The 24559-nt window shown below is 53.8% G+C and overlaps 1 protein-coding gene across 1 annotated transcript in view; it reads right to left on the reverse strand.

Moving 5' to 3' along the window:
* SCN4A (sodium voltage-gated channel alpha subunit 4) overlaps positions 1 to 23566 on the reverse strand; it is a 111340-nt gene extending 87774 nt beyond the window's left edge. The window contains exon 1 of the mRNA XM_067556282.1: positions 23462 to 23566. The gene's annotated coding sequence lies outside the window, so the exon portion shown is untranslated. The remainder of the gene's footprint in view (positions 1 to 23461) is intronic.
* Positions 23567 to 24559: the final 993 nt, after the last annotated feature.

The raw sequence follows: 24559 nt of genomic DNA on the forward strand, positions 1-24559 counted from the left end.
TCTCGCTCGGGAGTGCGGCCAACACAGCGCGTGGGCTGCTGGGAAGGAAACGGTGCTTCCTTCCCCCAGAGCTCCAGCTCGGCAAATCTCCCCAGTGAGCAGCACAGCCTCCTCCCCCACCACGCGCCCGCCTCAGCCAGCCTTCCTGAGGGGCAATAAAAGGGCGATTTCAGCCAGTTCTGGCGCTGGAGCTGACCCAGGGCGCAGGCCGGCTGCGGGAAGCTGGGATGTTTCCCTCTGTAACGGACTGTTTTCAGTGCGGCTGAATTCCTGCGATCCTGTCCCCAGGGCACGGAGAGCAGGTGCTAGAAGAAAGATGCCAACAGATTGCGAGGGTTGCAGGGCAGAGGCTGGGAACTCTAACCAGGTGCCCGGAGGGAAAGAAGAAAACAGCCAGGGCATGGCTCCGTGACAGCTAAGGGCAGGCACCCCGGGCCTGACTGGGCTTCTGACACTGCCCCACCTGCCTTTTACCTTCCCCGACGGAGGGGCTGGGAACAGCGTTCCAGTGACCACACTGCGGATTTGTCCTGGGGGCTACGAAGAAGCCACTTTGCAAAGGCCAAACAAGCCGGGAGTAATCGGTCAGCGGGGAGACATTGCCCTGTTCTAGCAGCATGTGCGCATCGCTCCTCGGTGACCCTGGGCAGCTCCTCCATAAACCAGCACATCCCTGAAACCCACAATAGCAGCACCAGGGCAAGCAATGAGGGGCAGAGGGACATTTCTCCACTAGCCCCAGCAACGCAGGGGGACCTGAGCTGGGGAGGAGCATCACTGAAACGAGAGCGGGACAAGCCTCGTAATTCTCCTAGTCCATCCGCAGGGGCCAGGCCAGGACCATTCCCCACTAGGAGGCGGACAGTGCCGGTGACGTGGGGCCTGGCCACAGACCCCCCCAAACTGTTTGTGGGGAAGTCTGGGTCTGGCCCAGTGCGCTGGGATTCGGGCCGATGCCTCACATCCCACCCATGTCCCCGGGGAGCTACTCCAGTGTCCCACCTCAGGCAGTGGCCGGCACCAAATGCTGCCGAGGAATGCGTAGGAGAACCTGCCCCCAGGACAAGTGTAGTCCTAAACCCAGTAATCTGCGGTTGGCTCAGGCCTGTTTACATCCCGCCGTCAGGCTCCTGCATCCTATCCCTGACCGAGCTGCACAAGGGACCCGGGCAGCGTCCCACAAAGGGACTCCACCCAGAAGAGATCCCGGGATCTCAGTAGCTGCCAGCCTGTTGCAGTAACCCACTAGGCTTAATGGCCTTCCCAGCAGACAATCAGAGGCATAATTTTCACTCCTCTTTTGCGTAATTATTTTCTGGCAATCCTGACACCACAACCCCCGAGCTGCGGCCTGCTGCCAGAACTGTGGCGTTCGGCCGTGGAGGACAAAGCTGCCGTCCTTGCACAGATATCTCAGTGACCAGCTATTGGCTTTGGCGCCGAAACTCAGGTTTTGCCCTGCTGCTCAGAGATGGGCTCCATTTCGAGTGGCAACAGCAGTTGCCCCTTCCTTTTCGCCCCTTCACTGAAGGGTGGGTGCAGACGTTAGAGGACAGGCCTAGCTACCTATCATGCCCGCTGAGCGGACAGCCAGGCATTTAATGCTGGTGCTAGTATCTGTGCCTGGCCCTCCAAGTCGGCAGATGTGCAGCCGGGGCACTGTGAAGAGAACAGCGTTTCCATGAACTAAGCTAACCCAAGAGCGCCTCCCTCTGGCAGCACCAGGCATTTCAGCGCTGCGTCTGCTGCCCGGGGGCGAGTCTGCAGCCGAGGCAGCACGGAGCTGCACACCGCACCCCTGACTGCATCTTCCCGAGTCACCGCAGCCCAGTGAGGAGAGACACCGAGAACGTGCCCGACGGGGCGGCTTAGACCAGCCGATTCTAACTCTGGCCTCACTTCTCAGCCGTTCCAGGCAGCTCCGATCAGCCTGTGCCAAGGACAGGCCGGGGCCTGAGCTCAGGTCAGTGCGTCAGTAGAAGCACGTGGCTGCTGGGTTAGGTTCCCGCCCGCGTCTCCAGGCCTGAGAGACTCTGCTTCTCCTCCTCCTTCCTTGGCACCTCTCTGGGCCCTTCCCTGGCCAGCCTGCTCAGTGTGCGTCCTGGCCCTGCCTCCTGCAGCGGGAGGGCAGGGCGATGGTTTCCTTGTGAATCTCACACCCTGGCACGGTTACCAATCGACACTATGGCTGGCCACGGCAGTCACTCGCTGCTCCCTGCCTCGCCCTGGGTCTCCCACCGCAGAGCTGGCTGGCGGCTCCGGGACGGGCTCTCCTGGAGACCAGCTACCCGCCCATCTCATTTACCTGCACAGCCAGCAGCTCCCTGCTGCCCCACGGCCGGCCTCATCCCTCCTCATCCCTCAGGCTCGGGATTGCTCCCTTTCTTCCCCGCCGGCCTGCAGGGGGGAACTTGCTCCCCCCTCCCCCCGGGCACCGCGGCTGTGCCCCTGAGCCCTGCTGTGACTTATGGGACGGGCTGTAACTTTAGAGACAGGCTCTGATCCACTTCCAGGAGGAGCTGCTTTCCACCCCGCTGGAGATTGGCTGCTCCTCCAGCTGCCGCCAGGGATCACAGGAGAGGTCGGGTTTCGGCAGCGTGATGACTCGGCTCATTCCTTCCGAGGAAGGGGTGAGAGCAAGAGGCATGGAGAAGAGACAGCGCTCAGGGCACCTCTCCGGGCCAGCGGGCTCCTCTGCCCCTAATACCACCGCCTCCCTCCCTCCCTGTCCCGCTGCTTCACGCCGGCACAAATCCATTTGCTTCCGCTCTCCGGGCTAAATCCATCGGGCCCGTTAATCTCTCTCCCCTTGGCCGGACGAGCTGCCAACAGATCGCTTCCCACTGACATCGGAAACCTGCCGGCGCTTTTCGCACCCCGAGTCCTGGCGCCGCTCGCTCAGGTCTGTGCGTGCTCCAGCGCCCAGCACCGCAGCAATGCGGGGCTGGGGCTCACGGCTCCAGGGATAGGGCAAAGAAAGAGAGGAAGCTGCCAGTCAAGCCAGGAGCATTGCGTCCCCCCCAAAGTCAGGGGTGCCTGCCCTGCACGGCAGCCCAAGAAGGTAGTACTGGCCGAGGCAGCAGTACACCTACAGCAGGGACCCGGTTCTGATCTCAGCTCCCCCAACCTAGCTCCGCTGGCGTGGATGGAATTACGCCATTGGGAGGGAGGGCAGAATCAGGCCCATAACTCTGCTCTCTGCCCCCGCCCAGTAGCTTGCCGGCCTCCAGCGCCGCAAGCCCCCAGAGCCAGCCGCATTCCCAGCTCCGACAGCCGCATGAGCGGGAGCGGGTGGCCACTTTTCCTCCAGGTGCCCAGCACCGGCAAGGCTGGGGGCTTGGTGGCTGGATCCCTTCTTTCCTTCCCTGGCCAGGCATCGCACTCCGCCCCAGGAGCAGCTCACTGCCAGCCCAGCGTCTCTGACGGCTCTGAGCAAAGTGCTCTCCAGGTGGAAGGGAGGAATCGCTGCCCCCCCACCCTCCACCCCCTCACCTCACTGCGTGGCTGCTGCGGTGAGCCGAGACGTCACCGGCCTGCGGCCCGTCTCCCCGCACGGGGCCGTCACCAAACAGGAAACTAATCCGGCTCGCCACGAACCGTCGGGGGGCTGCCAGCGGAGACTCACAAACACCCTGCTGCCCCTAGGACAATTTCAGAGCAGATGGCCCTCCCTCCATCTCTCCCCTTGGCAGCTCCCAGAGTGAAAGCATCCACTATAAATAACCCCGGCGCAAAGGGTTTGATCTGGGATAGGTGAGAGCAGCTCAGCCACAGCAACAGGTGCAGCTGGAGTCACATATGTGCCCTCCCCAGCTCTCCCCGGCGCCCCAGGGAAATCAGCCCTGCCCAGCTGGCTACCCCTCCTCCAGCATGGGCTGGACAGCTTCCGCTGGCTGTGCCACAGCTCCCTCGCCACCCGGCCGTCTCCTGCTCGTCCGCCCAGGAGCAGGGCCCCAGGAAGGACTGCCTGTGCTCTCAAGGGCTCATTAGCGGGTCCTGTGATGTTCTCCATGCTCCGGCCCAATAGGGTGGCTTTATTCAGAGTTCCTGGGGGCCAGATTCCCCCCCACACGCGGAGCTGCAGAGCCCAAAGCGCCCTGTGTGCAGAGCGGGGCACTTGCGGGAAAACCGGCCAACTGGTTTTCTTGCCTAAACGGAAATGCTGCCCTCCGGGTCTGCAAGACGTGGCCCAGAACATCTTTGTTCACAGGCTGTCTGGAGTGAGGACCCGCCTCACGAAAGCTCACGCCTGCTGAAATTAAAATGGTTAGTCTTTAAAGTGCTACAGAACTCAAGTTGCCTTTGCTGTATACAGACTAACCCGGCTACCCCTCTGGAACTGAGATAGGACAGTCAAGCTGCTATCATATGATAATAGAGATCCCGAGGCATCAGAGGAGTTCGGCCCACGCCCTCGGAAGGATCAAGCCTTTTCGAGGGTTTTTTGCTTTGCTTTGGTTTTTTTCCCATGCAGCCAACCCCTCCCCCTCACAAATGTTACAGTGAGGAGGAATGGCCTGGTGCCACCACCACGATGCCATCATTAAAGAGCGGTTCCACTCGCAAATGGGACCTTTGCAGACCTGTGCTCTTCTTCAGGGCTGGGAAAGGTGCTCCCGGCATCACGGCACAACGAAAGGCAGAACAGAGTGTTTAGCGTAAGTAGTTAGAACATACGTAAGGGACCATTCAAGGTAGAATGGCCCATTAACACCACGGCAATCACAGGCCAAAAAGAGGGGCTTAGCAGCGGGTTGTGTTAGTGAGCCATGAGTAGCTCAAAGCTTGTCTCTCTCACCAACAGAAGTGGGCCCAATAAAAGATCTTATCTCCCCCATCCTATCTCTCCAATCTCCTGGGACCGGCATGGCTGTAACTACACCGCACTATCCTCAGCGTTCACAGTTTTGCTTCACATCACACCTAAATCTCTCTTGCAGAAAACTAAACTGCTGCTTCTACCTTCAGTGGACACGGAGAACAACTGGTCTCCATCCCCTTTGTAACAGCTCTGAACACATTTGAAGACTGTTATCAGGTCACCCCTCAGCCTTCTTTTCTCAAGACGAAACACAGCTTTTTCAATCTTTCCTCAGAGGTCGAGTTTTCTAAACCTTGTATCGTTTTTGTTCCTCTCCTCTGGACTCTCTCCACTTTGTTCACACCTTTCTTCAAATGTGGGGCCCAGAACTGGACACAGGACCCCAGCCAAGGCCCCCCCAGTGCTACGTAGAGTGGAACAGTCACCTCCCATGTCTTACATACGACATTCCCGTTAACGCACCCCAGAATGACATTGGCCGGTTTTGCAACAGCACAGCACCGTTAAATCACACTCCGTTTGTGCGCCACGGTACCCTCCAGATCCTTTTCAGCAGTACAACCACCTCGCCAGTTATTCCCCTTTTTGTAGCTGTGCATTTGATTTTTCCTTCCTAAGTGTAGTACTTTGCACTTGTCTTTGTGGAATTTCATCTTGTTGAATTCAAACCAATTCTCCAGTCATCACGCATTCTAATCCTGTCCTCCGAAGTGCCTGCAGCCAGCGTGGTGCCATCTGCAGATTTTAGAAGCACACTCTCCACTCCAGCCTCCAAGTCATTAATGAAAATATCGAACAGCACCGGACACATTGGTTACACCTGCTTCTCCGTTTTTAGATTTTTTTTTGGAATCATAACATTTAGAGAGTTCCTTCTAAAAAAATGAAAGCTGAGATTCTGGAGAACAAGGCAGTATCTCCGAGGTATCCCAGTATAGCACGTTTGCAAGTCCTGTCTACAAACCAAATTTAGTTTGTCCAAGCTCGGATTGGAAAAACTTTTGCATGTCTCTTGCGACACTGATATAATACGAGTTAACCCTTACGCGCACACACCCAACCCAGCTGACATGTAGCGACCTGCAGTGGAAGGCAGCGTCTAATTAGGTGCAGGGCACACTAGTGGTTGGCAGGGCAAATTCTGTCAGTGGCGATGCCTGCTCTTAAAAACGTGCTGTCAGAGCTGCCATGTCCCAGCAGAGCAACGAGAAGCTGGGTTTTCAGGTCTCCTGTCTATGGCTAGAGCTGAGTGGAAACTGGAATTTCCATCTCATGGAGAATTCCAATATTTGTTTTCATGACAAATCAGGCCAGAACACTGAAATGTCGCATGATTCACAGAACAAAGAGTTCTGAACACCCATCACATTTGAAAATGACAAGAACATTTTGTGTTAGCATTTTCCAGCCAAACACTTGGATTTTCCGGAATATTTTGTCCCAGTTTGTGCAACTGACGCCAAATGCTTCATTTCAAGACAGTTCAGCATCAAACTGCCATTCCAGAGGGGATGCATTGCCCACAGCAGCTGGAATTTGGGAGCCCGATGCTCCTGGGCACAGGGGCAGCCTCCAGAGCATCTCCTTTGGCCCCCCACCTCTTAGCCACGTAGCCAAATACTGATAACAACTTAAACAAAGGAAACGTAAAAGAGAAGGGTCTTCAATGGCACGCCAACCCTTCCACTCTGCTCACTCGTAGGCCTTGTCTACACTGATGGTGGGGTGTAGGTTACATGTAGCTACACACCACAGTGAAAAGCAGGGGAGGTGCTGGAGCTTTTCACTGTGTTGGGGAAGGCTCCAGCAATGGGGAGGTAGCGGGACACTGCACCACTAATAACAGCAGTGTAGATGTGGGAAGCATGGCTTGGGCGTGTAGAGAACCACGTAGGGTACGTATCCTACGGTTCAGGCATGTCTTTACTCGCTTAAGCAGAGCCTCACTGTCTACACTGCTATCTATACCCGGGCTAGGGGCATGCAGTGTCTTACTCCACATGCCGCCGTAAGTGTAGACAAAGCCTCTGAGTGCTGACCCTCAGGGCTTCCTGCCTGGAGTCACTCCCAGTCTGGTTCTCCACCAGCTGAATTCTTATTCCCAGCTTGCCTCGGCTTTGGTCATCCTTTCCCCTAACATGGTACCACCCTCTCCCTGGAATACCTCCACAGGGACACCTTCTCTGCATCTCTTCCCCAGCCGAGCTCTCCCAGCCCTTTGCTGAAACCAGCCAACTCCTTCCCAGGGGAGATCACTACTTGATCAACGCCACCTGATCCCCAGTGCCTCAGGATCAGCCGGGTGGAGGGTGGGAGTAGCTGATACATCACAAGGGAGGCTGAACCCGACTCCCTTAAAAGGGCCAGCCAGTCTACGTCACTCCCATCTTCTCCTATGGGTCAGGCTCTCTGGCTAGACTACATGATGCATCTGTAGCCATGTGACACCCCCGTGATGCCCCTTGGGCAGAGGGAAAACTGCATTGCTCATTCATGGGCGATGCCCTGCAGACGAGCAACTCAACCCATGAGGCGACACAGGAGACAGCAGACGAGGGAAATGCAGTTTAATGCTGAGCTGATGCCAAATGAATATTTTGTTTTTCCTGACAGAAAATTGAAAATTCTTCAGCATTTGATATAGCAGAAATGCACCATCCATTAGAAAATCACTCCAATGGGAATTTCCCAGGCCCCTCTAGCTGTGAATGCTACTGAAACGGGAGGGGGGGGGCACGAGACCGCTTTGCCGGTGTTGCTGTCATTTGAGTCATGCGACGACAGTGAGGGAGAAAATTTAGACACGGTAAATTTGGAGGGTTGCAGAAGGATCAGTTAAAGTGGCCTGAAAAGCGAATTGTAAAAATAGCCCCTTGGTACTCTCCAGACCTGCCCCTTGCCAGGGATCCCTGAGTCTCCCCCACTCAACTGAGAAACCTGGCCACTAATCATAGAACTGGGTGGAATTTTACAACTGAAACTTTTTTTTGGTGAAAAATGCAGATTCGGGTCACCTGGAACATTTCGTGAATTTGTGACGAATTCACCCAAATTGTTTCGGTAGAAAGAAAAACTCTGAAAAAAAATCTGAAAAAAAGCAAAATGTGTCATTTGGACATTTTTTAAATGTTTTGGTTTTTCAGCTCGAAATGCCTTTTTGTTTTGAAAGGTCTTTCAGTCTGATTTAAAATATATCGATAAAAAGGCTAAACGGCTTCAAAAATCAAACATTTAGTTCAACTCCAAATGAATGTCTTTTCAACTTCTTGGTGCTCTGAAAAACGTTCATTTCAGTCCGACCCAAAATGAATCTTTTCCCTGCATTTTTTCGGAACGGCCACCGAACAAAAAACCCCCAATTGTTTGCCCAGTTCTACGTACAGGACAAAAAACCTTTGCTGGTGGCCTAGAACCTGCTGGGACAGACAAGACCGAGCGAGGGGACATGACAAACTCAGTGAGCTAGAACCAGTGTAAATCAGTAGAGCTTGTCTGGTGTCAAGGCAGCTGGGCCAATTTACACCGGATGGGAACACAGCCAAGTATCTGAGTTTCCCGTGAGCTCCCTTCAATGGGAATGAATGCTGCCTCTGGTCCGCCACACGTACACTGATGTAAAGTGAAAGTAATTTTACTGGAGTCAGTAGGGTGACTCTAGTGTAAAGGAGCGCACAATCTGATCCATATCCTGCTTTTTACCCAAGTACTTTTGTACTGACTGGAGCAGCAACATGATTCAATTTAAGGTAACTGAGCCGCACGAGCAATGGGTCTAATGCAGCTCTCAGTGGGACCTTGTTAATGCTCCTTGGGCTAATGTAGACATATCAGAAATCAGTAGGCGTCTATGTTTTTCTCTAGTCCACTAATGTACCATCAAATAGTTTTAACAATGTTAAAGACGTTATTTCTACTAAAAACCTAATTTCAAAGTATTGAAACTTGCTATCATTTGTCTATTTTCTCCCCTAAAGACGGATAAACAAATCTGTGCAAGAGCAGAACCAGGCAGGGAGGCATAGTCCTCGGCATATCAAGTTCTGGTCTGTTTCTTGTTCCCCCGTCAGCCACAGCCCGGGGCTGCGGTGTGAGCCCCATGGTGGATGGAGGAAACAGCAGCCCACAAACCAGCAGGGCCAGGCCTGTGCCACATTCCCTGCACATTGTATTGGCCCGTTGATGGCTGAGACACTGCTGGGTTATTTACAGCTCCTCCAGGGTGAATTAGCGCCTCTCGGGGATATAATCAGGGGCTAATTTGCAAGGCCAGGCAACCTAGAGATGGAGACATGGCAGAGCCTGGAGAAAGGGTCAACAAAAGCTAGCGGTGTGTGAAACACAAAACCCTGTTCTCTTGTAGGCATGCTGCAGCCTCCCTGCACACGTCCCATGATACACAGACACACACACAGACTGCAGCCTCTTTACACACCCCCAGGTGGCCTTACGATATACAATCTCACTGTGGCCTCCTCACACACCTGCTGGGCTGCCCTACAATACACACGCTTACTGCACCTCCTCGCACACCCACCAGGCTGCCCTACAATACACACACTTACTCTGGCCTCTTTGCACACCCACCAGGCTGCTCTAGGATACACAAACTCACCGCACCTGCTCGCTCACCTGGCTGGATGCCTCCCATACACACATTTGCACTGGTCTCCCCATGCATCTTTTTGCTGCCCTCCCATACACACACCTGGCCGCCTCACACCCCCCCCCGGGGCTGCCGCGCAGGAGGCAGGCTCCCAGGCTGCAGAGCCCCTCGCTCCAGCTCCGTGCTCCTAGCCAGTCAGTCACTCCCTGGCTGGGATCGTGGCCTTTCATGCGGCCCAGCCGATGGGAAATAAATCAGGTGCCCGCAAAGCACAGCTACTCTCCTGCGCTCCTCCAAGCCAACAGCGGAAAGGGAACGGTAACGAACTGCGGGAAACGGCCCCGGGACCAAACCGGAAGCTAATAAACTAAGCAGGGCCAGGAACTATTTAGAACTGAGACACTTGCTCCAACTAAGGTGACCATATTTCAAGTTCCCAAATAAAAGACGCTGCCGGCGGGAGAAGTGTGTGTGCTGGAGGGGGCATTTGGGGGTGCTGGAGAGGGTTTTTGCAGGGTGTCAGAGGGAGTACCTGCAGCCTCACACACGAGGTGGGGGGCAGTGTCATGCTTCCTGTCACGGTGGGCAGGGCAGTTGGCGCAGGCCTGGGATGCTGCACCAGCCCCCCAGTCAGCACCTCCCAGGGGGCTCTCCCCCTCTCCAGGGCGGGGAGCCAGGGCCTGGCCCTGTCACCCTTCCTGGCCGGGCTCTGAGGCCCCACGGCAGGACAGGCAAGCTGACGGAGAGGCGCTTGGCGGCTCTGCTTGGGATCCGTCAACTGTGGATGCAAGGGGAAGGACCCACCAGGGCGCGGAGATGGCTCTTTCTGAACTGCGACGTCTGCTCCGCGAGGAACAATCCCCGACATTTCCAATTATTTGAGAAGCTCGCCCAGCTGGAGTGGCAGACCAAAACAGAGGAACTGTCTGGGAAAACCCAGCCCTATGGCAAGCCTTGCTCCGACAGAGATCAGGACCCCACAGTGCCCGGTCCACACAGCAAGAAACGCCCCTTTGCTGCCCCAGAGTCTACATAATAACACAGGCACAGAGTAGGAGGAGAAGCAATGTATAGAAGGTCACAGGCAGGATTAGAAGCCAGGTCTCCTGGGTGGTAGCCTGGCCCTTACATCCCACTAGGTCTCCCGCTGGGACTAAGAGGCAGTCCTTTCAGTCGAATTCTCATAGCGCCTCGCCAGCGCGGCTCATGGGCGAGCAGGACCCGCATGTGGTCTCCGTGCTTTGTTTGCATTCTGTTTCCTGCGCTGCCCGCAGATTTCACACATGGACAGAGGGCAGCGTGTCTGTCTGTCTGGCCAGACCAGGCCAGCCGGGTTCTGTCCTTACCCTTCTCCATACCTGCTGGGGCCCTGCGGATCAGGCATAGCATCTCTCACCTAATGCCGTGCAATGCCGGGATACAATATCCGTTGCACACAAACCCAGCACATGGAGCAATTTCAGCTCAACATGGTGTTTGCCTCTTCCTTTCATCTCGCGTAAGCCTCTCAAGCTGGTATAAACACTGTTCCACGGCGGAGAGCGTGGTCAGATTGGGTTTCAGGAATGGTCAGTACTTGAATCACGGTTATGTCAAACTCCTCTTCCTGCTGCCCCCGTGCTTCGCTATTTATAGATCCTCCTGACAGCTCCCAGCAGCTAGGGTGACCAGATATCCTGCTGTTATAGGGACAGTCCTGATATTCGGGGCTTTGTCTTCTATAGGTGCCTATTACCCCGCACCCCTGGTCCTGATTTTTCACACTTGCTCTCTGGTCATCCTGCCAGAAGCTCCATGCGGGGCCTGCATTTCCCATTTAACGAGTACTTGAGCAATTTATAGCTCGTTCTCCGGTGTCTGGATGATGCTTTGGGCAACGGTTCCCGTAACTCGGCTTCCTGTGATTTATGGTCTGGTTTTACCGTGGGCAGAACTAAAAAATCAACGTGCTGCTGTTGCTTGCACCAGGGATAAAACTGGCCTCGTAATTCTAGTGACATTCCACCTGGGTAACTGCACTAAATTCCCCCTGGCGTTTCAGTTGAGTACAGTATTCTTCACTTCCTGTCCTAAAATCTGTTCTAGGAACCCAAGATTTCTAGGATTACTAGAGGAGGCAGGAGATGACCTTATCGCTGGGTGCTGGGAATTTTATCCTCGGAGATAAAAAAAGGCTCTTATGTCTAATGCCCTCCAGAACACAGGCTGAAAGAGCACATGGGCTAAGACAGTCATTACCCATGTCTCACACTTGTAGGACAAAAACAGCATGCAGTTCTGGGAGCAGCACGCTGGCAGAAGGAAACAAGCACCAAAGCAACCGTCTGCTGTTCTAGTCTTCAAACCCTTAAGGGCCACAGGAGGGGCTGTTCAAAGGCACACAGGACAATTCGGCACCAAATTGCCATCGAAATGACTGAGAGGAAAGCTGGTTCAATGCCAAGGGCACTAGCCGGAGAGCTGGCTTTGATTCCCTGCTCTGCCACAGATGTCTTATGTGATCTTTGGCAAGTCACTTAGCCTCTGTGCCTCAGTTCCCCTTGCTAAACTAGGGACAGTAGAACCACCATACGGGACAGTTGTGAGGATAAATACTATGAAGTGCTGATGAAGAGTTAGGCATGCTGAGAGCATAACTATCTTTTATGCGTTGAAAATATCCCTGTCCTGTGGGCCCTGATACATGGAGATGTGCCTGAACTGCAGAGTTCACTTACGGGCCAGGAGCATTTGGAAAGACCCAACCTGAGAGCAGGATTTCCAAGAATCGCACACTCACAACTACTCCCCTCCTGCCCCCCAAGTGAGGTGTGCGTCTCACCCCTGCAAGCCAGCGGCTGCTAGAGACAAGGAACAGGCTAACAACCACATGGATGCTATTATCAGACCGAAACCTGAGCACGCTCAGGGCACCTACCGGAAGGACTGTCTCAGTTACCGAGCAGTGAGGTTTATAAGGACAGCTCAGGAGGAGATTTCCTCTGTGCTATTATTCCACAGGCACATTCCTGATTCTGAGGACGGATGGCACCCCTGGAGTTGGACTGCGCCAGAGAGAAAGGGAGATGGAAGCACCAGCAGTGGCGTAACAGGTGCCTTAGCACAGGCTATGCCTGCCCACCTCCCTAGCAAAAAGAAATCACGAGATGAACGGGGTCAGAAGGCAGGTGTGTTTATCTGGTAGTGATTTGCTGGCCTGGGCAGCTCAGCTTGCTCTGATACAGTTCAGCACACGTGATTCTAAGAGACCCTAGTGCTGAGAACTGGACTTGCTGCTCTGAGGTCCGGGGGGGGGCGCTCCTTCTCTGCGCCCCCCTGCGGATGAACATTTCTACAGGAAAATGACCCGTAGCAGAGGGTTAAAAAATAAACAGAGGGTTAAAGCGGCTGCACAACTACAGCCAGGTGGATAAGGAAACACGAGAGAACTAAGTACTAAAGAAAGCAGAGCCAAGAGAGGCAGGACAGCCCTGCCAAGGGGTGCGTCAGGTTCCCGTGCTTCTTCTAGTGCCCACGTAGCCAGCACCCAGGCGTTCAGATAGGGGCCTTTGGTTTACACCTCAGGTCAGACCAGAAGCTCTTTGGGCCAGCGATGGTCTCTCACCGCACATCACCCGGCACTGGGGAGCCCCGGCCCCAGCTGTGGCCACCACACTACAGACTCATCAATAAACGTGAGCCCTTCTGGTCTGAACGCTGGCGCAAGCCGCTGCCACACTTCAGCTCGCCGTGGGCATCCTGCTCACCCAGATGGAAGGAAACAAGGAAGGCTCACGTGCTCGAGTGGCAGGATGCTCCAGGGCCTAAGGCAGCGGGCTGGCACTCAGGAGCTAATCCTGGCTCTGCCACTTTCCTGCTGTGTGACCTGGGGCAAGGTTTTTGCCTCGGTTTCCCCTCCTGCCCTTTGCCTGTGTTGTCTATTCAGACAGGGGCTGTGGCCAGGTCGGCACTGGAAAATTAGGTCGGCTTAACCATGTCACTGCGGGGTGTGGAAAATCCACATCCCTGAGCAACGCAGGTAAGATGATTTGGGGAGGTCCCTGAAGATTGGAAAAAGGCAAACATAGTGCTCATCTTCAAGAAAAGGAAGAAAGAGGATCCAGGGAACTACAGACCAGTCAGCCTCACCTCAATCCCAGGAAAAATCATGGAGCAGGTCCTCAAGGAATCCATTTTAAGGCACTTGGAAGAGAGGAAGGTGATCAGGAACAGTCAACATGGATTCACCAAGGGAAAGTCATGCCTCACCAACCTGATTGCTTTCTATGATGAGGTGACTGGCTCTGTGGATGTAGGGAAGGCGGTGGATGTGATATACCTTGACTTTAGCAAAGCTTTTGATACCGTCTCCCACAGTATTCTTATCAGCAAGTTAAAGAAGTATGGGTTGGATGAATGGACTGTAAGGTGGGTAGAGAGCTGGCTAGAACATAGGGCTCAACAGGTAGTGATCAATGGCTCCATGTCTAGCTGGCAACCGGTCACAAGCGGAGTGCCCCAAGGGTCGGTCCTGGGGCCGGTTTTGTTCAACATCTTCATTAATGATCTGAAGGATGGGGTAGATTGCACCATCAGCAAGTTTGCAGATAACACTAAGCTGGGGGAGTGGTAGATATCCTGGAAGGTAGGGATAGGATACAGAGTGACCTAGACAAATTGGAGGATTGGGCCAAAAGAAATCTGATGAGGTTCAACAAGGACAAGTGCAGAGTCCTGCACTTAGGAAGGAAGAATCCCATGCACAGCTACAGACTGGGGACTGACGGGCTAGGCAGCAGTTCTGCAGAAAAGGACCTGGGGGTTACAGTGGATAAAAAGCTGGATGTGAGTCAGCAGTGTGCCCTGGTTGCCAAGAAGGCTAATGGCATATTGGGCTGCATTAGTAGGAGCATTGCCAGCAGGTCACAGGAAGTGATTATTCCCCTCTATTTGGCACTGGTGAGGCCACATTTGAAGTATTGTGTCCAGTTTTGGGCCCCCCACTACAAAAAGGATGTGAACAAGTTGGAGAGAGTCCAGCAAAGGGCAACAAAAATGATTAGGGGGCTGGAGCACAGGACTTATGAGGAGAGGCTGAGGGAACTAGGCTTGTTTAGTCTGCAGAAGAGAGGAATGAGGGGGGATTTGATAGCAGCCTTTAACTACCTGAAGGGGGGCTCCAGGAAGGATGGAGCTAGGCTGTTCTCAGTGGAGGCAGATGACAGAACAAGGAGCAATGGTCTCAAGTTGCAGTGCAGAAGGTCTAGGTTGGACATTAGGAAAAAGTTTTTCACGTGGAGGGCGGTGAAGCACTGGAATGGGTTACCTAGGGAGGTGGTGGAATCTCCATCCTTAGAGGTTTTTAAGGTGCGGCTTGACAAAGCCCTGGCTGGGATGGTTGAGTTGGGGTTGGTCCTGCTTTGAGCAGGGGGTTGGACTAGATACCTCCTGGGGTCCCTTCCAACCTCATCTTCTGGGATTCTATGGTTCGATGACCTAACCCCCAGTGTAGACAGCACTAGGTCGCTGCAGCGCTTCAAGTGTAGACAAGTCCTGCATCCCTTACTGCGTATTCCTGCTGTGTCTAGCGCAAAGGTGCCCTGATCTCAGCTGAGGACTCCAGGAGCCATTGCAACAGAAATGATCATCACAATAATAGTTCTGCTACTGACGAGGTGTATCAGCATCCTGCAAACCCTGGATGATCGGGGCGAGGGGGAGCTGGTGCCTGCTACCATCACATCTGAGACCTCCTCCCTCAAAGCAGTGTCTCATGATGCCCTCCCAAACAGTCTGAGCTGGTGTAACTACAAAACCCCTGGATCCATCACCAATACATTCTGAAAATCACAGGCAAGCTAAAAGCGCCCCCAATGCTTTCAGTGTCTAGGTTGCATGCAGGTAAAAAATAATTCTCATTTTAAAAGCCACAAAATAAAGCTGCTTAACCATGGAGAACATGGGACAGGATAAAAATTACCATGAAACTACAGTAACAGTGCAGCGCTGCCAACTCTCATGATTTTATCATTAGTCTTGTGATATTTGGGGTGGCTCCTGGAGGCATGTGAATCTCAGCTTGCTTTCTTTCTTTCTTTTTTTTTTTTAAGTAAGTTTCTAGCTCTGGTGGTTGTGGAAAAAAGCTTGAAACTCTGACCCCTAGCTCAGAGATCAGAAGTCAAAGGAAAAGAACTCAACGTTTGTTATTATTTTAAATCTCAGGATTTCTAAGCCAATCTCTCTATTTCTGGGTCCTAGCTCGTGGTTTTTGGAAGCTGGCGGTTGGCATGCTGGGTGTGTCTGAGATTCAAACATCAACCTCCCACTACCGAGGCCAAGTGCCTGTCAAACCCTGCGACGACACCGAACTCAGAATTCAAATTCTGCCACCGGGACGATTTTGGTCTTGTCTCTTGCACCGGAATATTTCGGTTCTTTGTCGGAAGCCTGGCCAAGGCTGGGTCGCGCAGTGAGGGATGCAGGATGATTCCAGGCAGCACCAGTCACGCTGGGCAGCTGAGTTAAACCATGTCGCATGCATGTCCCTGCGGCCCAGCAAAAGCGCTGGTCTGTTGAATGCTGCCCTTGAGAGCAGTACTGGACTGAGCCAGTGCTTCTGAGCCAGCAGATACATTTCCACGGCCAGAATAGATACATACAGACTCCGCTGTGGGTTTGCTCTCATCAATTATCATTATGATATGGGGGGAAATCCAGCCTATCCAGGGTCACTCTCACTAGGTGCCATCATGGCCAAGAGTGTGACACTGCACATATTACACCAGGATTTATGGTCCTGTTGCAGGAAGACACTGAAGTGCACGCTTAACTTTACACTTAAGTTTAAGAGTCTGGTTGAATCAGAGCATAGAATCATAGAATCATAGAATATTAGAGTTGGAAGGGACCTCAGGAGGTCATCTAGTCCAACCCCCTGCTCAAAGCAGGACTAACCTCAGCTATATCATCCCAACCAGGGCTTTGTCAAGCCTCAGCTTAAAAACCTCTAAGGATGGAGATTCCACCACCTCCCTAGGTAACCAATCCCATTGCTTCACCACCCTCCTAGTAAAAAACTTTTTCCTAATGTCCAACCTAGACCTCCCACCCTGCAACTTGAGACCGTTGCTCCTTGTTCTGTCATCTGCCACCACCGAGAACAGCCTAGCTCCATCCTCCCTGGAACCCCCTTTCAGGTAGTTAAAGGCCGCTATCAAATCCCCCCTCATTCTTCTCTTTTGCAGACTAAACAAGCCCAGTTCCCTCAGCCTCTCCTCATAAGTCCTGTGCTCCAGCCCCCTAATCATTTTGGTTGCCCTCCGCTGCACTCTCTCTAACTTGCCCACATCCTTTTTGTAGTGGGGGGCCCAAAACTGGACACAATATTCTAAATGCGGCCTCACCAATGCCAAATAGAGGGGAATAATCACTTCCCGTGACCTGCTAGCAATGCCCCTCCTAATGCAGCCCAATATGCTATTAGCCTTCTTGACAACCAGGGCACACTGCTGACTCATATCCAGCTTTTTATCCACCGTTACCCCCAGGTCCTTTTCTGCATCCCAGGTTACAGAAAAGGGCGCCCCTCCTTTGCATTATGTCATGTTGTGTTATTTGCCGAGAGGTACATCTCACTGTGCAGGGTTGTAGCATCACCTCAAGAAAGCCCCACCGGTGGTGCATACACAGAAGGGGGCAGGGTTCTGGTTGCCAGGGGACGCGTAACGCTGAATTTCCTGACTGATGCGTGTGAAATCTCAGGCTCCTGGCTGCACTAGCTGAGTTCCGGCATTCCAGTTAAGACAGCCCCACTTTTTCTCCAAGGCTTTTCCCGCTCTCAGTGCCACCTTGATCTTCTGAGCGCCTTCTAACGCTCAGCCGGCGCTGCTCACTCTGCCAGCGGAACGCAAATTCCTGCGCGTGCGTGCGCGCACACACATACACACACACACACACACGCACAAACGGACGGCACCTTCTCTAGGGCTGAGAGGGGAGTTCAGCTGTAGGCTCCATCTAGCCTCGGTCTCTCTGCAGTGGCTCCCAGCAAAAGGTGGCAGTGGTGCTGGTGGATTTGGGCTCACCTGTCTGCTAGGGTCTGGGCTGAGGCCTGGGTGAGCTTCTGAAATGCGACCATTATTATTTATTTACGTGTGTTGCCAGGCCCCCACGGTGCCGCATAAACTCAGAGCAGAAAGACGGTCCCGGCCCCAAGCACCTTGCAAATATAGAATTTAGCACACGTTCTCATCGGCATTTCCCCTCTCCTTTAAATGGCCCAGAGCACGTATGAAATGGTCCCCAGGTTTCTTGCCTGTAGCTAAAACAGCGGCTGTGTCCAACAGCAGGACTGCAGCAGCCTCGCGTGAGGTCCTTTAGTCTGCGGCTCCCTGTCACCCGATTTAGTCCCCAGAGCCTCCCCCGGCAGCACAAGACACCGGGTATGCAGAGGGGATTCCAGATGTGGCCAGCTGTCGCCCCCAACATGGCCACCCTGCGCCATTTGCCCCTGATCTTCCAAGCACAGAGTCAGTAACAGACAACTCGTATTTTAGACCCAGAAGTGCACCATCCGCAACCCGTCTGCTGACGGACCATCAACAGGAGGCCTCTCTGGCCGGCTGGGGGCTCCTCCAGGAGCAAGCCATCCCGCTCGTTTATTAGCTCAGGCTTTGAAAAGAACTCACTGCTCTGCGCGAGTCAGACCCGCTCTGTTACAGGGGCACCGCAGGCCTGATTCGCAGCTGTGCCCATTGCCCACGGCGTGCAACCGAGACACAAGCTGCTTCCAACCCCCTGGGCTACTCAAAAGCACAGCAGCTGGCTCTAGCCCCTATGGGACTATCTCTGCCTGCATCACAGTAGCGCTCTGGCCATACTCTTTCCCCACCCCCAAGGTAACCCCCACGCCAGCTCTGCACCAACCAGACTCCCCAGGACCAAGGAAATGAGATCTGGAGGGGTGGCTATGGCTAACTTGACGAAGGGACAACTGGGGGTGGGAGGAAGAGACGTGCTAGCGCACACCAGCCCTGGAAGGCAGCTCACCCCCAGCAGGGAGAGGGTGGTGCAGGAGAAATAGCTCGGATGAACGGGATGAGACCGAGAAAGGGAGGATTTAACCCGAATAGCCGGAAAGGCTTCCCGGGAGCAAGCAGCCTGGGCTGCAGAACAACAGACATATGTCGTACAATTCCCATGACTTTGGGCGCTGAAATCTGACCAGTGCACTAGGAAACAAACACGCTGCAGGGGGACGGCCTGCCAGGCCATGGACGGTGATCTAGAGGCCTAATGCGTCTTTTCCTTCTTTCATTTCCACGGGCTCCCTTCGACTCTCCGAATCTGAAGACTTGCCTGAGATAAAACCTCAGTTTCCCTGCTGCAGCTCAAGCGCCTTCCACACCTGGGACAGCCTGGGTCACTCAACCGCAGCCTGCAGCAAGGGACAGAGTGAACTACTCTCTCCCACCCCCAGAACCGCAGGGCTCCCCTCGGGCTGCTCCTCCGTCTGTCAGAGACAGCTTCTCTCCGGGCAGCCAGCAGATGACTCCCCCCACGCCTCAGGATCTCCTTTGGGCCACACACTACAGCAGTCCCACCATGACAGGAGGGATGCGTGTGTGGAGTGACCTCTATTAAACTGCCTGCCTTCCCAGCAGATTGGGGCAGAGAGATCTCAGGGCTGATGGGGAGCGAAGCCTCGGGGCTAGGTGGGCCAATGGCGGCGGTGCGGGCAGCCATTTTGCTGCTCGTTGGGGTTGGGTTACGCTCTCCGGGTTGCTGTTTGTTTGTTTGGTTTGGCAGGCCCATTGCTGAGCAGTGCTATTAGACACCAGCTCAGGAGTATTTCTGTCCCACGCTTTGAGCTGGGCTTTCTGGCAGCTTTCATTTTTCTTGCTTTTTTCTACAGAACCACAGAGACGTGGGGCTGGAAGGGACCTCGAAAACTCATCAAGTCCAGCCACCTGCACTGAGGCAGGCTCAGTAAACCCAGACCATTCCCGGGAGGGTTTGTCCAACTTATTCTTAAAACACTCCAGTGACGGGAACCCCCAACTGCCCTTGGAAGCCTGGTCCAGAGCTTAGAGTCACAAAGGTTTTCCTAACATCTAACCTAAGTCTCCCTTGCTGCAGATTAAGCCCATTGCTTCTTGTCCTACTTTCAGTGGTTCTCCATGTCCATTGACCAGTGTCATCTTTGTAACAACTCTTAACTGAAGACGGTTACCAGGTCCTCTTTTCTCTAGACTAAACACGCCCAGTTGGTTTAACCTGACCTATGAGGAAAGGTTTTCTAAACTTCTCATCATTTTGTTGCTTTTCTCGAGACTCTCCGCAATTTAGCCACATCTTTCCTAACATGCGGCACCCAGAACTGGACACAGGTCTCCATCTGAGGCCTCGCCAGTGCCGAGTAGAGCGGGACAATGACCTCCATGTCTTACACACGACACTCCTGTTACTACACCTGAGAATGTTATCCGCCTTTTTCACAACTTCATCACATTGTTGACTCACATTCAATTTGTGATCCACGATAGCCCCCAGATCCTTTTCCGCAGTACAACCACCTAGCCAGTTATTCCCCATTGTGTAGTGGTACATTTGATTTGTCCTTCCCAAGTGAAGTACTTCGCACTTGTCTTTATTGAATTTCATCTTGTTGATTTCAGACCAATTCTCTATTGTGTCAAGGTCATCCTGAATTCTAATCCTGTCCTCCAAAGTACTTACAACCTCTTCCTGTTATACGCATGCGCTGCTCTCCCTTGTCCAAGGCATTAATGAAAATATTGAGTAACACTGGACCCAAGACTGACCCCACTAGACACACCCTCCGAGTGTAACAGCAAACCCTTGATAACTACTCTCTGAGGACGGTCTTTCAACCAGTTGTGCACCCACCTGAGAGTCATTTAATCTAGACCCCATCTCCCTGGTTTGCGAATGAGAGTGTCGTGTGGGACTGTGTCAAAACCTGACTAAAACCAAGGGACATGACGACTCCCGCTTTATTCAGGTCTGATGGCTTCATACCCGCTAGCCACCAAGAAATGAAGATATTCCCTCCTCGCCACCCAAATGGCCCCAAAGCTACAAAGGGACATCGGACAACTTTCCCCCTCAGCTGTTGGATGGAGAACCACCCCTATTGCTCTCTGCAGGAGCTGGCACCTTTGGGGGAGGTTTCTGAAGGTCCTCTAACAATTTTGCCCCAAGTCATGAATCTCCAGAGATGACATTCCAAGCAGACAAGAAAGTGTCCACCTCAAGATTCAGAGCAGAGCTCAGCAAGTTGGGCCTACTCCCAGGCACAGGACAGCACCGACAGCCATCTCTGCACACGTTCCCCACCTCAGAACCAGGTAGCACGAAGCCTGGGTTACACTCAGGCCCCTTCCCACCGTTCTGACCTGAGCGTAATTCAGGACCAAGGCCTGCGAGCATCTCAGCCTCCCTGACATCACTAGCTCTTGTCCCCAACTCTCCATATAGTGTCCACGGTTCTTTGTTTTTCAGCCGGAATGGCTCGTGTCTCTCATCGATCTGGCTGGTTTTCATCCCAGCTGGGGTTGGAGCGGGTCAGACTGAGGCCATGTCTACACTACAGAAGTAAGTCGCTCTAACTTCCATTGGCATACAGCTGCCGCGGTGCACCATAATGGAACTTTTCGCTCCAACTTGGAGCTTGATCCACGGCCCTTACAGCTGCCGCAGTAACTACATGGCTTGTGCGCATCTACGCTTTGCTCCTTGCGTGGGCGGTGCGCGTCCTCACGATTTACACAATTTATACTGGTATAGCGACGTCTCTCCAGGGTCTCTCCCGAGAGATGTAGCGGTACCGACCTAACCCCCCGGGCAGACCGTGCTAGGGTAATGGAAGAATTCTTCCATTGACCTCGCTACTGCCTCTTGGGGAGGTAGATTACCTACGCCCAGGAGAGAATCCCTCTTGGCGCTGTACGTCGTGTCTACACAGTGACGCGCTGCCGTGGGGCACCTGTGCTGTGGGAGCTTTTTAAATGTAGACAAGCCGTCAAAGATCGGAAAACATGCCTGATAGGGTCTCTCTACACTGCAGTCAGGAGCTGGGACTGTGGGCATGGCCCAGCTGGCTTTGACCTCAAGGGAAGAGGAAAGTGGGTGAGAAGCAGGTGAGAGACAGCAGCAAAGGGAGCATGGACTGGCAGCCAACGAGCCATTACCAGGAAGCAGTCAGGGAAGGGCTCAAAACACGGAGGGCTGGTCTACACCACAGGCTTAGCTTGATGCAAGGCAGCTTATGTCACCCTAACTATGGAAGGGGCTACACTTAAATTTCACTCCCACCAACTTAACTGCCCCACGACACGTACTTCATAACCCCGCCTCCGCGGGAGACAGAGACGCGTGGTAGCACACAGCTGTCCTGGAAGGGAGCTCGCCCCCAGGAGGGAGTAGCGGTTAGGTTGATGCAGAAGAATCAGGCCTAGAGCCACACAGGTATTTCGGTGCCTAAATCTCACTGGTTTCAATGGGAGTCAGGCACCTACATAATGTGAGGATCTGGGCCTCAGATACTACCGTCATGGGGGCTATAGAAGAAAAGAGAGAGAGAGAGAGAGAGACGGGTGTGCCCGGGGCTAACAGACAGCTGGAGGGGCCAGGATTTCTATCGTTCTCACCTGTCTAATTCCGTCGGTGGCAGAGCCACAATGCTCTCCTTTTATTTCCTCCACCTGCACCCTTAATTCTTGCCTGGCCATTTATCACATTACTTGCCCCCCCGAGAGGTGCCTGGCCCCTCTGCGTACAGCAGGTGGCCAGCCCGTAGCGTACACAGCAGGTGCACGGCCTCTTCCGCACACCACAGCTGCCATCAACCCTTGCATCTGGAGACGGGTTCCCAGCCCCTTGCGTACACAGTCCGTGCATTACGGCTTGCACACTGGCCCCTCGGGCATACAAAAGGTGCCCCTTGGGCATGCAGCGGGCCCACGAAAGCTCTCTTTAGGTGGGAGTGAGTCCCATGCAGAATCTCCGGGCGCTGCCCGCTCTGTGTTTTGTTCCAGATCATTCCCCTCCCCTCTGGGTTTCCCTCTTTCATCTTCTTCCTGCTAATCTAGTCTTTCGCAGTCACACTCCCTCTTCTATTCCCCCCATCCCTCCTTTCATTCCCCTCTTCCCCAACTCCTCCTCTCTGCCCTCTCCACTTTATCCCTGCACCTGGGTCTGTGACTGCAGCCTCAGGGTATCTTCGGCTGGGAAATAGGGGGCGTAACAGAGCAATGGCCACAAATGGCGCCTTCTCCTGGCACGCCACCCAGGCCATTTCGCAACCGCGCAGAAATTGTATCTCCTCGCTCCCTTCCCCAGGGGGCATGAATTCAACATAGAAGAGGGTCAAGGGATCTCTTCCACAAAAGGAGACACAGCAGACGCTCCCTGCCCAGGGCAGCAACCTTTCATACAACCTCCGGCTTGGCCGGGCCAAAGTTTATATTTAGAACCACAGGAGAAGCCAGGAGCAAGGGGGTTTCTGACTTTAAAGATGTGTTTTGAGCTGGGATCTGCCGCAGCAGGAAGCGGGACTAGAGGTATAATTTCTGCCCCCAGCCCCCATCTCCCCGTCAACAATATAGACCCTTTCATTCAAACAGCCAGTTTGCTGTCTGCTTCCTACTGGGAGAACTGGGATTTGTTAGTCCCGGTAACTCTAGACGTACGGTCTGGTTTCTGTTTATTGCCCCGCTCTGCGGGAACTTTCTCCCCAGAGCCGGGTCTCTTTTCCTAACATGATTGCCCAAGTCCGGAGTGATGGTCACCTGACTGCAGAAAAAACACAACCGAGCTGTCTGTCTCCAGACGCTGCCGGCCCCTAACGAGACCCCGGGGACGGTAACTTAGATTTACAGCGACAAGAGCAGGGTAGCTACAGCACTCCGGCTGCACTGTCATTTAGGCAAAGCACAGGCGGAGTCGGGCTCCTTCGTCCGTACCGAGCGCCGATCTGCACACTCCAGGGAGAAAAAGCTCCGAGACAGCAACCCAGGTCTGAATCAGTTACTTACTTTTAGGTGGAAAGAGCAATATCCCAAGGAAAGAGCTTTTAGGGTCAGATTGCCACTCTCCTTCGACTCAGAGAGCCTGAGAGGCTTTGGCTCAGCTGGTGTTTGCTGGCAGGACAGCTGCTGCTGCTGTCAGATGGTCATGAGTGAAACCGGAGGACCTGAGGGGTCCTTCAGGTAACATCGGCCTCTCGCGGCTTTGACATTCGTCCTCTGGGCAGCCAATCAAGTGGGAGGAAGTTCCTCCGACTCGGCCGCCCCCTGGCACGGCACTGGGCAGAGGGTAGCGGCTCCACGGAACGTACACACACGGGGGACCCATGGTAGTGGCGGGGAGCCGCTCCAGAGCACAGCTGGCCACAGCTCAGACTGCGTCACGGAGAAAGGCCCACCCAGGCAGGCAGCCCCTGAGCGCAGGGCAGAACGAGGAGCTGGATCGGCTGGCTGTCGAGGCTGCTTCAGGCGAGAGCTGGGCACGAGCCAAGTTTTTGGGTTCAGGAGCTGCACCGAACCACCGGATGTAAATCCGTTTCTGGCGGAGCCCAAACGGAAGTTTTCTTTTCATTTTTCGGTGACGCAAAACAACAAAGTTCGTTTCAGTCCAACCCGAAAGGTTTGCTTTGGTTTGGGATTTTGTACCTTCTTTTTTTAAAATAAAATGGAGTGGGGGGGCAAAAAAATTCTGCAAATTCAGCTTAAATGTGCAGACCATTACGGTCGACCTAAATGTGTTTTTCAGAGAGAAAAAAAAAGGGGTGGGGCTTTCCCAAAAAAATGTGGCCCAGCTCGCCTCCCGACTCAGTCTGGGACCTCAAGGATACCAAAATTGCTACCAAACAGGAGTGGGGCAAACCAAGGCATCAAATCCCCTCCATCTAGTCCAGGGTAAGAGAAATGACTTGCAAACAGGCGGGGCAGAGAGACGAGACAACAGTTAGGTAGCTGGGGCTCTGAGACCACTGCCCGTCATGCTGTCTCGTTGCCTTCTTGTCCTCCCCCGTCTGTCTGTCTGTCTGTGTCCGCCTGCCATCTCTTGTCAGACACTCAGATTGTCAGCTCTTTGGGGCAGGAACCGTCTTTTTGTTCAGTGTCCGGACCGCA

Source organism: Emydura macquarii, unplaced genomic scaffold (assembly GCF_026122565.2).
Source record: "Emydura macquarii macquarii isolate MOO-44397 ecotype Brisbane River unplaced genomic scaffold, CSIRO-AGI_Emac_v2 contig_1692, whole genome shotgun sequence".
NCBI classification, from domain to species: Eukaryota; Metazoa; Chordata; order Testudines; family Chelidae; genus Emydura; species Emydura macquarii.